This window comes from Antedon mediterranea, chromosome 2 (assembly GCF_964355755.1).
Source record: "Antedon mediterranea chromosome 2, ecAntMedi1.1, whole genome shotgun sequence".
NCBI classification, from domain to species: domain Eukaryota; kingdom Metazoa; phylum Echinodermata; class Crinoidea; order Comatulida; family Antedonidae; genus Antedon; species Antedon mediterranea.
Genome location: NC_092671.1, coordinates 25874117 through 25887592, shown reverse-complemented (window position 1 = coordinate 25887592; position 13476 = coordinate 25874117).

Below are 13476 nucleotides of genomic sequence, written 5' to 3'. Positions count from 1 at the left end.
AAGGCTAGTTCACGTACAGCAGAATTCACGTAGAATGTGGTGTTGTTGCTTGATTGTAAACTTCCCAGATTCTTCATTAGAAAAGAACTATTTTTTAGAATACAGTTTATATAAAACAAAAATATTTAAGCCAGTATTCAACTACAATATGTATTATGTGTTGTTACGCCTGTTATTAGATCACCATTATATTAAATTAAGTATAAAGCAGAGAATAGTTATCCTTTTTTTTTATTTTCGTCGAATAGATCGAAGCGGAAGTGCTTCGGTCATGGTCCGCAAATTATATGATAATTCAATGATTCACCTGTACCTTAAATTCCAACAAGGCTTTAGCAATCACACATTCTGTTTGAAAAAATCGTAGTGCGGGGACGTATAGAAATGGCTTACCACTATTACTGCGGGGAAACACCATATTATTATGTGCCGAGGATTTATATGCCACAAATGACTTATCAACCTCAATCAAATGAGGTACCGCACTTAATTTGGCGTTTAAGGCGCCAAATTAGGTACTATTGCAAAATTAAGTTCTAAATTGTCATTTTTTAGAATAGGCCTACAGTTTATATAAAACAAAAATATTTAAGCCAGTATTAAACTACAATATGTATTATGTGTTGTTACGCCTGTTATTAGATCACCATTACATTAAATTAAGTATAAAGCAGAAAATAGTTATCCTTTTTTGATTTTCGTCGAATAGATCGAAGCGGAAGTGCTTCGGTCATGGTCCGCAAATTATATGATACGCCTTGTGTGCCAAAATCTTTTTACTGCTTTTAGTTGAATCACCGCTGTACAGTTGTATTGTGCTGCAGAACAGATTATCTGTAATGTGGGCTGTCTGCTTGGGGCTCTGTCTATCAAGGTACAACAAATGCGTCGTCATTTATTCTGAAGCTAATACTGATAGGCCTATATACCGTAATCAGGCGGTATTAAGGCTAGTTCACGTACAGCAGAATTCACGTAGAATGTGGTGTTGTTGCTTGATTGTAAACTTCCCAGATTCTTCATTAGAAAAGAACTATTTTTTAGAATACAGTTTATATAAAACAAAAATATTTAAGCCAGTATTAAACTACAATATGTATTATGTGTTGTTACGCCTGTTATTAGATCACCATTACAAGAAAACAGCTGAATTGATTGTACACTCATTTGTCACTTCTAAAATTGACATTGGTAATGCCTTGTTGTTTGGCATACCAAAATCTCAAATACAACGTTTGCAGCGCTTGCAAAATATGGCAGCTAGAATTGTAACTTATACAAAATCAAACGCTCACATAACTCCTGTCCTGATGGATTTGCATTGGTTGCCTGTTCAACAACGTATTAAGTACAAACTTGCGTTGTTTGTATTCAAGATCCTAAATTACAGTGCTCCTGCTTATTTATCTGACCTTGTGGATCGTTACGAATCATCCCGCAGAGGCCTACGATCATTGTCACAAAACCTTCTTCAAGAGCGTAGAGCGAAAAATCAGTGGGGTCAGAGATCTTTTTACGTTGCGGCCGCAAGTGTATGGAACAGCTTACCAGCAACAGTTAAATGCTCAACTAGTCAAAACAGTTTCAAGACCAACCTAAAGACGTCGCTATTCGCTGATGTTCTCGCACTAAATAAAACAAAACACAATAAGTTAATGTTTTCTCGAATTTATTTCAGTATATTATTAATTAAATGTTGTATTGTGCTGCAGAACAGATTATCTGTAATGTGGGCTGTCTGCTTGGGGCTCTGTCTATCAAGGTACAACAAATGCGTCGTCATTTATTCTGAAGCTAATACTGTAGGCCTATATACCGTAATCAGGCGGTATTAAGGCTAGTTCACGTACAGCAGAATTCACGTAGAATGTGGTGTTGTTGCTTGATTGTAAACTTCCCAGATTCTTCATTAGAAAAGAACTATTTTTTAGAATACAGTTTATATAAAACAAAAATATTTAAGCCAGTATTCAACTACAATATGTATTATGTGTTGTTACGCCTGTTATTAGATCACCATTACATTAAATTAAGTATAAAGCAGAAAATAGTTATCCTTTTTTTTATTTTCGTCGAATAGATCGAAGCGGAAGTGCTTCGGTCATGGTCCGCAAATTATATGATAATTCAATGATTCACCTGTACCTTAAATTCCAACAAGGCTTTAGCAATCACACATTCTGTTTGAAAAAATCGTAGTGCGGGGACGTATAGAAATGGCTTACCACTATTACTGCGGGAAAACACCATATTATTATGTGCCGAGGATTTATATGCCACAAATGACTTATCAACCTCCGTATGTTTTACCCTCACAGGTTTTAAATGATGTTGAGTCGCTATTACACGACTGGGATCACAGCATGGTAGGTCAACAACGCACAGAGACATGTTCACCAAACAGCCTAGCATCGGTCAGTGACTGTTCGTCGAGTATGCGTTCGTCCCCACCCGCATCATCCATTGCGGACTGCTACGATAATTTGCTCGACTTGGACTTTATCTTGAACAATTCTAACGCAGATCAACAGAAACGTTATATTGACGATTCATCAATGGGCATGGCGATAAAACAGGAACCGCACAGTCCACTTATGCGGTCAGATATGGATAATGTTTTTGCACCCTCTGACCTTACACATTTGACTGTTTCTATTCCAACTTCACCACTCATGGACCTGCTCATCAACTCTTCAAATGAAAGTGTTCTGGCGTCACAACCACTTCAGAATCTACAGGTGAACCGAAGGAAAGAGCGCAGAACATGGGGAAGGAAAAGAACAACGACACATACATGTTCACACCCAGGCTGTAACAAGACCTACACAAAGAACTCGCACCTGAAAGCTCATCTCCGAACGCACACAGGAGAAAAACCTTATGCTTGCAACTGGAAAGGATGTGGCTGGAAGTTTGCACGATCTGATGAGCTAACCAGGCATTATCGTAAACACACTGGTGATCGACCTTTCCAGTGCCATCTATGCGAACGAGCTTTCTCTCGTTCTGATCATTTGTCTCTTCACATGAAACGCCACATGTAGACAACTCAACCGCACTTAATTTGGCGTTTAAGGCGCCAAATTAGGTACTATTGCAAAATTAAGTTCTAAATTGTCATTTTTTAGAATACAGTTTATATAAAACAAAAATATTTAAGCCAGTAATAAACTACAATATGTATTATGTGTTGTTACGCCTGTTATTAGATCACCATTACATTAAATTAAGTATAAAGCAGAAAATAGTTATCCTTTTTTGATTTTCGTCGAATAGATCGAAGCGGAAGTGCTTCGGTCATGGTCCGCAAATTATATGATACGCCTTGTGTGCCAAAATCTTTTTACTGCTTTTAGTTGAATCACCGCGTGTACAGTTGTATTGTGCTGCAGAACAGATTATCTGTAATGTGGGCTGTCTGCTTGGGGCTCTGTCTATCAAGGTACAACAAATGCGTCGTCATTTATTCTGAAGCTAATACTGTAGGCCTATATACCGTAATCAGGCGGTATTAAGGCTAGTTCACGTACAGCAGAATTCACGTAGAATGTGGTGTTGTTGCTTGATTGTAAACTTCCCAGATTCTTCATTAGAAAAGAACTATTTTTTAGAATACAGTTTATATAAAACAAAAATATTTAAGCCAGTATTCAACTACAATATGTATTATGTGTTGTTACGCCTGTTATTAGATCACCATTATATTAAATTAAGTATAAAGCAGAGAATAGTTATCCTTTTTTTTTATTTTCGTCGAATAGATCGAAGCGGAAGTGCTTCGGTCATGGTCCGCAAATTATATGATAATTCAATGATTCACCTGTACCTTAAATTCCAACAAGGCTTTAGCAATCACACATTCTGTTTGAAAAAATCGTAGTGCGGGGACGTATAGAAATGGCTTACCACTATTACTGCGGGGAAACACCATATTATTATGTGCCGAGGATTTATATGCCACAAATGACTTATCAACCTCAATCAAATGAGGTACCGCACTTAATTTGGCGTTTAAGGCGCCAAATTAGGTACTATTGCAAAATTAAGTTCTAAATTGTCATTTTTTAGAATAGGCCTACAGTTTATATAAAACAAAAATATTTAAGCCAGTATTAAACTACAATATGTATTATGTGTTGTTACGCCTGTTATTAGATCACCATTACATTAAATTAAGTATAAAGCAGAAAATAGTTATCCTTTTTTGATTTTCGTCGAATAGATCGAAGCGGAAGTGCTTCGGTCATGGTCCGCAAATTATATGATACGCCTTGTGTGCCAAAATCTTTTTACTGCTTTTAGTTGAATCACCGCTGTACAGTTGTATTGTGCTGCAGAACAGATTATCTGTAATGTGGGCTGTCTGCTTGGGGCTCTGTCTATCAAGGTACAACAAATGCGTCGTCATTTATTCTGAAGCTAATACTGATAGGCCTATATACCGTAATCAGGCGGTATTAAGGCTAGTTCACGTACAGCAGAATTCACGTAGAATGTGGTGTTGTTGCTTGATTGTAAACTTCCCAGATTCTTCATTAGAAAAGAACTATTTTTTAGAATACAGTTTATATAAAACAAAAATATTTAAGCCAGTATTAAACTACAATATGTATTATGTGTTGTTACGCCTGTTATTAGATCACCATTACAAGAAAACAGCTGAATTGATTGTACACTCATTTGTCACTTCTAAAATTGACATTGGTAATGCCTTGTTGTTTGGCATACCAAAATCTCAAATACAACGTTTGCAGCGCTTGCAAAATATGGCAGCTAGAATTGTAACTTATACAAAATCAAACGCTCACATAACTCCTGTCCTGATGGATTTGCATTGGTTGCCTGTTCAACAACGTATTAAGTACAAACTTGCGTTGTTTGTATTCAAGATCCTAAATTACAGTGCTCCTGCTTATTTATCTGACCTTGTGGATCGTTACGAATCATCCCGCAGAGGCCTACGATCATTGTCACAAAACCTTCTTCAAGAGCGTAGAGCGAAAAATCAGTGGGGTCAGAGATCTTTTTACGTTGCGGCCGCAAGTGTATGGAACAGCTTACCAGCAACAGTTAAATGCTCAACTAGTCAAAACAGTTTCAAGACCAACCTAAAGACGTCGCTATTCGCTGATGTTCTCGCACGTTGTTAATGCACAAAGCGCCATGAGCGCCACATGGGTGGAGGATACCGGCGCTATATAAGTCTTCATTTATTATTATTATTATTACATTAAATTAAGTATAAAGCAGAAAATAGTTATCCTTTTTTTTATTTTCGTCGAATAGATCGAAGCGGAAGTGCTTCGGTCATGGTCCGCAAATTATATGATAATTCAATGATTCACCTGTACCTTAAATTCCAACAAGGCTTTAGCAATCACACATTCTGTTTGAAAAAATCGTAGTGCGGGGACGTATAGAAATGGCTTACCACTATTACTGCGGGGAAACACCATATTATTATGTGCCGAGGATTTATATGCCACAAATGACTTATCAACCTCCGTATGTTTTACCCTCACAGGTTTTAAATGATGTTGAGTCGCTATTACACGACTGGGATCACAGCATGGTAGGTCAACAACGCACAGAGACATGTTCACCAAACAGCCTAGCATCGGTCAGTGACTGTTCGTCGAGTATGCGTTCGTCCCCACCCGCATCATCCATTGCGGACTGCTACGATAATTTGCTCGACTTGGACTTTATCTTGAACAATTCTAACGCAGATCAACAGAAACGTTATATTGACGATTCATCAATGGGCATGGCGATAAAACAGGAACCGCACAGTCCACTTATGCGGTCAGATATGGATAATGTTTTTGCACCCTCTGACCTTACACATTTGACTGTTTCTATTCCAACTTCACCACTCATGGACCTGCTCATCAACTCTTCAAATGAAAGTGTTCTGGCGTCACAACCACTTCAGAATCTACAGGTGAACCGAAGGAAAGAGCGCAGAACATGGGGAAGGAAAAGAACAACGACACATACATGTTCACACCCAGGCTGTAACAAGACCTACACAAAGAGCTCGCACCTGAAAGCTCATCTCCGAACGCACACAGGAGAAAAACCTTATGCTTGCAACTGGAAAGGATGTGGCTGGAAGTTTGCACGATCTGATGAGCTAACCAGGCATTATCGTAAACACACTGGTGATCGACCTTTCCAGTGCCATCTATGCGAACGAGCTTTCTCTCGTTCTGATCATTTGTCTCTTCACATGAAACGCCACATGTAGACAACTCAATTACCGAATCTTCCGGATAAAACTCGTTTGAAATAAATTTAAATATTAAATGAATTCCTTGTAAATAGAACGAATTTTATATCAACGTGCTATTATCTGCACAATTATTTTTATATGTTTCGATAAAGTACTTATAATATTAATGTTTCATGATTGCACTCGCAAATACTGTATTAATTTGTTGCATTTTGTGAATTTATGTTTTATTCTTTATAGTTGTGGTTTTCTGTGGTTTACAAACGATAAACAACGATCAATAAATAAAACAAAACACAATAAGTTAATGTTTTCTTGAATTTATTTCAGTATTATTATTAATTAAATGTGAGCAATTAGAGGTGAAAGAATGCGTTTGAAATACTGTATTGACTCTCAGCGTTTGACGATGACTTTGAAAAAATATATACCCCTATTATATTTTGGCTGTAGCTTGTATGAAGAAAAACCCACATTGATGGTTTTCCACAATCATGCAACCAAAATCTGTCTTATAGTCCCTAACCCTAACAATGTCAAAACTATTAATGATTTGCCACAAAAATCAGGTGACTAACTATAAATTATAATATCCATTAAAAAAAATCTCGCAAAGTTTTCTGATTGAACAAAAACGTTTTCCTTCATGGTATCGATAAACAGGGAAAACACAATAATATAAAGTAGGCCTGCTGTAATTTTACAGACTGGGCAATGCAATGGTCAGATACGGCTCTTTAAAAAATGATTGGTCAACAAACACTGAATTCCCGTGATTTCCAGGTACGACGTCCGTATAGTACTCTTCTATGATAATAGGCCTAATCATAAGGAGTTACGTGGTGGTACCTCATTTTTACTTGGAAATTAAGACAAACGGGATACAGAACAGTAGGGGTGTCACGCCAAATGAAATACCACTGCCAAATGAGGTACCGCACTTAATTTGGCGTTTAAGGCGCCAAATTAGGTACTATTGCAAAATTAAGTTCTAAATTGTCATTTTTTAGAATACAGTTTATATAAAACAAAAATATTTAAGCCAGTATTAAACTACAATATGTATTATGTGTTGTTACGCCTGTTATTAGATCACCATTACATTAAATTAAGTATTATAAAGCAGAAAATAGTTATTCTTTTTTGATTTTCGTCGAATAGATCGAAGCGGAAGTGCTTCGGTCATGGTCCGAAAATTATATGATACGCCTTGTGTGCCAAAATCTTTTTACTGCTTTTAGTTGAATCACACCGCGTGTACAGTTGTATTGTGCTGCAGAACAGATTATCTGTAATGTGGGCTGTCTGCTTGGGGCTCTGTCTATCAAGGTACAACAAATGCGTCGTCATTTATTCTGAAGCTAATACTGATAGGCCTATATACCGTAATCAGGCGGTATTAAGGCTAGTTCACGTACAGCAGAATTCACGTAGAATGTGGTGTTGTTGCTTGATTGTAAACTTCCCAGATTCTTCATTAGAAAAGAACTATTTTTTAGAATACAGTTTATATAAAACAAAAATATTTAAGCCAGTATTAAACTACAATATGTATTATGTGTCGAATAGATCGAAGCGGAAGTGCTTCGGTCATGGTCCGCAAATTATATGATACGCCTTGTTATTAAGGCTAGTTCACGTACAGCAGAATTCACGTAGAATGTGGTGTTGTTGCTTGATTGTAAACTTCCCAGATTCTTCATTTCGTTGGAACCCTAACCCTAACAATGTCAAAACTATTAATGATTTGCCACAAAAATCAGGTGACTAACTATAAATTATAATATCCATTAAAAAAAATCTCGCAAAGTTTTCTGATTGAACAAAAACGTTTTCCTTCATGGTATCGATAAACAGGGAAAACACAATAATATAAAGTAGGCCTGCTGTAATTTTACAGACTGGGCAATGCAATGGTCAGATACGGCTCTTTAAAAAATGATTGGTCAACAAACACTGAATTCCCGTGATTTCCAGGTACGACGTCCGTATAGTACTCTTCTATGATAATAGGCCTAATCATAAGGAGTTACGTGGTGGTACCTCATTTTTACTTGGAAATTAAGACAAACGGGATACAGAACAGTAGGGGTGTCAGGCCAAATGAGGTACCACTGCCAAATGAGGTACCGCACTTAATTTGGGTTTAAGGCGCCAAATTAGGTACTATTGCAAAATTAAGTTCTAAATTGTCATTTTTTAGAATACAGTTTATATAAAACAAAAATATTTAAGCCAGTATTAAACTACAATATGTATTATGTGTTGTTACGCCTGTTATTAGATCACCATTACATTAAATTAAGTATAAAGCAGAAAATAGTTATCCTTTTTTGATTTTCGTCGAATAGATCGAAGCGGAAGTGCTTCGGTCATGGTCCGCAAATTATATGATACGCCTTGTGTGCCAAAATCTTTTTACTGCTTTTAGTTGAATCACACCGCGTGTACAGTTGTATTGTGCTGCAGAACAGATTATCTGTAATGTGGGCTGTCTGCTTGGGGCTCTGTCTATCAAGGTACAACAAATGCGTCGTCATTTATTCTGAAGCTAATACTGATAGGCCTATATACCGTAATCAGGCGGTATTAAGGCTAGTTCACGTACAGCAGAATTCACGTAGAATGTGGTGTTGTTGCTTGATTGTAAACTTCCCAGATTCTTCATTAGAAAAGAACTATTTTTTAGAATACAGTTTATATAAAACAAAAATATTTAAGCCAGTATTAAACTACAATATGTATTATGTGTTGTTACGCCTGTTATTAGATCACCATTACATTAAATTAAGTATAAAGCAGAAAATAGTTATCCTTTTTTTATTTTCGTCGAATAGATCGAAGCGGAAGTGCTTCGGTCATGGTCCGCAAATTATATGATAATTCAATGATTCACCTGTACCTTAAATTCCAACAAGGCTTTAGCAATCACACATTCTGTTTGAAAAAATCGTAGTGCGGGGACGTATAGAAATGGCTTACCACTATTACTGCGGGGAAACACCATATTATTATGTGCCGAGGATTTATATGCCACAAATGACTTATCAACCTCCGTATGTTTTACCCTCACAGGTTTTAAATGATGTTGAGTCGCTATTACACGACTGGGATCACAGCATGGTAGGTCAACAACGCACAGAGACATGTTCACCAAACAGCCTAGCATCGGTCAGTGACTGTTCGTCGAGTATGCGTTCGTCCCCACCCGCATCATCCATTGCGGACTGCTACGATAATTTGCTCGACTTGGACTTTATCTTGAACAATTCTAACGCAGATCAACAGAAACGTTATATTGACGATTCATCAATGGGCATGGCGATAAAACAGGAACCGCACAGTCCACTTATGCGGTCAGATATGGATAATGTTTTTGCACCCTCTGACCTTACACATTTGACTGTTTCTATTCCAACTTCACCACTCATGGACCTGCTCATCAACTCTTCAAATGAAAGTGTTCTGACGTCACAACCACTTCAGAATCTACAGGTGAACCGAAGGAAAGAGCGCAGAACATGGGGAAGGAAAAGAACAACGACACATACATGTTCACACCCAGGCTGTAACAAGACCTACACAAAGAGCTCGCACCTGAAAGCTCATCTCCGAACGCACACAGGAGAAAAACCTTATGCTTGCAACTGGAAAGGATGTGGCTGGAAGTTTGCACGATCTGATGAGCTAACCAGGCATTATCGTAAACACACTGGTGATCGACCTTTCAAGTGTCATCTATGCGAACGAGCTTTCTCTCGTTCTGATCATTTGTCTCTTCACATGAAACGCCACATGTAGACAACTCAATTACCGAATCTTCCGGATAAAACTCGTTTGAAATAAATTTAAATATTAAATGAATTCCTTGTAAATAGAACGAATTTTATATCAACGTGCTATTATCTGCACAATTATTTTTATATGTTTCGATAAAGTACTTATAATATTAATGTTTCATGATTGCACTCGCAAATACTGTATTAATTTGTTGCATTTTGTGAATTTATGTTTTATTCTTTATAGTTGTGGTTTTCTGTGGTTTACAAACGATAAACAACGATCAATAAATAAAACAAAACACAATAAGTTAATGTTTTCTTGAATTTATTTCAGTATTATTATTAATTAAATGTGAGCAATTAGAGGTGAAAGAATGCGTTTGAAATACTGTATTGACTCTCAGCGTTTGACGATGACTTTGAAAAAATATATACCCCTATTATATTTTGGCTGTAGCTTGTATGAAGAAAAACCCACATTGATGGTTTTCCACAATCATGCAACCAAAATCTGTCTTATAGTCCCTAACCCTAACAATGTCAAAACTATTAATGATTTGCCACAAAAATCAGGTGACTAACTATAAATTATAATATCCATTAAAAAAAATCTCGCAAAGTTTTCTGATTGAACAAAAACGTTTTCCTTCATGGTATCGATAAACAGGGAAAACACAATAATATAAAGTAGGCCTGCTGTAATTTTACAGACTGGGCAATGCAATGGTCAGATACGGCTCTTTAAAAAATGATTGGTCAACAAACACTGAATTCCCGTGATTTCCAGGTACGACGTCCGTATAGTACTCTTCTATGATAATAGGCCTAATCATAAGGAGTTACGTGGTGGTACCTCATTTTTACTTGGAAATTAAGACAAACGGGATACAGAACAGTAGGGGTGTCACGCCAAATGAAATACCACTGCCAAATGAGGTACCGCACTTAATTTGGCGTTTAAGGCGCCAAATTAGGTACTATTGCAAAATTAAGTTCTAAATTGTCATTTTTTAGAATACAGTTTATATAAAACAAAAATATTTAAGCCAGTATTAAACTACAATATGTATTATGTGTTGTTACGCCTGTTATTAGATCACCATTACATTAAATTAAGTATTATAAAGCAGAAAATAGTTATTCTTTTTTGATTTTCGTCGAATAGATCGAAGCGGAAGTGCTTCGGTCATGGTCCGCAAATTTTATGATAATTCAATGATTCACCTGTACCTTAAATTCCAACAAGGCTTTAGCAATCACACATTCTGTTTGAAAAAATCGTAGTGCGGGGACGTATAGAAATGGCTTACCACTATTACTGCGGGGAAACACCATATTATTATGTGCCGAGGATTTATATGCCACAAATGACTTATCAACCTCCGTATGTTTTACCCTCACAGGTTTTAAATGATGTTGAGTCGCTATTACACGACTGGGATTACAGCATGGTAGGTCAACAACGCACAGAGACATGTTCACCAAACAGCCTAGCATCGGTCAGTGACTGTTCGTCGAGTATGCGTTCGTCCCCACCCGCATCATCCATTGCGGACTGCTACGATAATTTGCTCGACTTGGACTTTATCTTGAACAATTCTAACGCAGATCAACAGAAACGTTATATTGACGATTCATCAATGGGCATGGCGATAAAACAGGAACCGCACAGTCCACTTATGCGGTCAGATATGGATAATGTTTTTGCACCCTCTGACCTTACACATTTGACTGTTTCTATTCCAACTTCACCACTCATGGACCTGCTCATCAACTCTTCAAATGAAAGTGTTCTGACGTCACAACCACTTCAGAATCTACAGGTGAACCGAAGGAAAGAGCGCAGAACATGGGGAAGGAAAAGAACAACGACACATACATGTTCACACCCAGGCTGTAACAAGACCTACACAAAGAGCTCGCACCTGAAAGCTCATCTCCGAACGCACACAGGAGAAAAACCTTATGCTTGCAACTGGAAAGGATGTGGCTGGAAGTTTGCACGATCTGATGAGCTAACCAGGCATTATCGTAAACACATTGGTGATCGACCTTTCCAGTGCCATCTATGCGAACGAGCTTTCTCTCGTTCTGATCATTTGTCTCTTCACATGAAACGCCACATGTAGACAACTCAATTACCGAATCTTCCGGATAAAACTCGTTTGAAATAAATTTAAATATTAAATGAATTCCTTGTAAATAGAACGAATTTTATATCAACGTGCTATTATCTGCACAATTATTTTTATATGTTTCGATAAAGTACTTATAATATTAATGTTTCATGATTGCACTCGCAAATACTGTTTGCTGTTTACGTATATGATACGCCTTGTGTGCCAAAATCTTTTTACTGCTTTTAGTTGAATCACTCCGCGTGTACAGTTGTATTGTGCTGCAGAACAGATTATCTGTAATGTGGGCTGTCTGCTTGGGGCTCTGTCTATCAAGGTACAACAAATGCGTCGTCATTTATTCTGAAGCTAATACTGATAGGCCTATATACCGTAATCAGGCGGTATTAAGGCTAGTTCACGTACAGCAGAATTCACGTAGAATGTGGTGTTGTTGCTTGATTGTAAACTTCCCAGATTCTTCATTAGAAAAGAACTATTTTTTAGAATACAGTTTATATAAAACAAAAATATTTAAGCCAGTATTAAACTACAATATGTATTATGTGTTGTTACGCCTGTTATTAGATCACCATTACATTAAATTAAGTATAAAGCAGAAAATAGTTATCCTTTTTTTATTTTCGTCGAATAGATCGAAGCGGAAGTGCTTCGGTCATGGTCCGCAAATTATATGATAATTCAATGATTCACCTGTACCTTAAATTCCAACAAGGCTTTAGCAATCACACATTCTGTTTGAAAAAATCGTAGTGCGGGGACGTATAGAAATGGCTTACCACTATTACTGCGGGGAAACACCATATTATTATGTGCCGAGGATTTATATGCCACAAATGACTTATCAACCTCCGTATGTTTTACCCTCACAGGTTTTAAATGATGTTGAGTCGCTATTACACGACTGGGATCACAGCATGGTAGGTCAACAACGCACAGAGACATGTTCACCAAACAGCCTAGCATCGGTCAGTGACTGTTCGTCGAGTATGCGTTCGTCCCCACCCGCATCATCCATTGCGGACTGCTACGATAATTTGCTCGACTTGGACTTTATCTTGAACAATTCTAACGCAGATCAACAGAAACGTTATATTGACGATTCATCAATGGGCATGGCGATAAAACAGGAACCGCACAGTCCACTTATGCGGTCAGATATGGATAATGTTTTTGCACCCTCTGACCTTACACATTTGACTGTTTCTATTCCAACTTCACCACTCATGGACCTGCTCATCAACTCTTCAAATGAAAGTGTTCTGACGTCACAACCACTTCAGAATCTACAGGTGAACCGAAGGAAAGAGCGCAGAACATG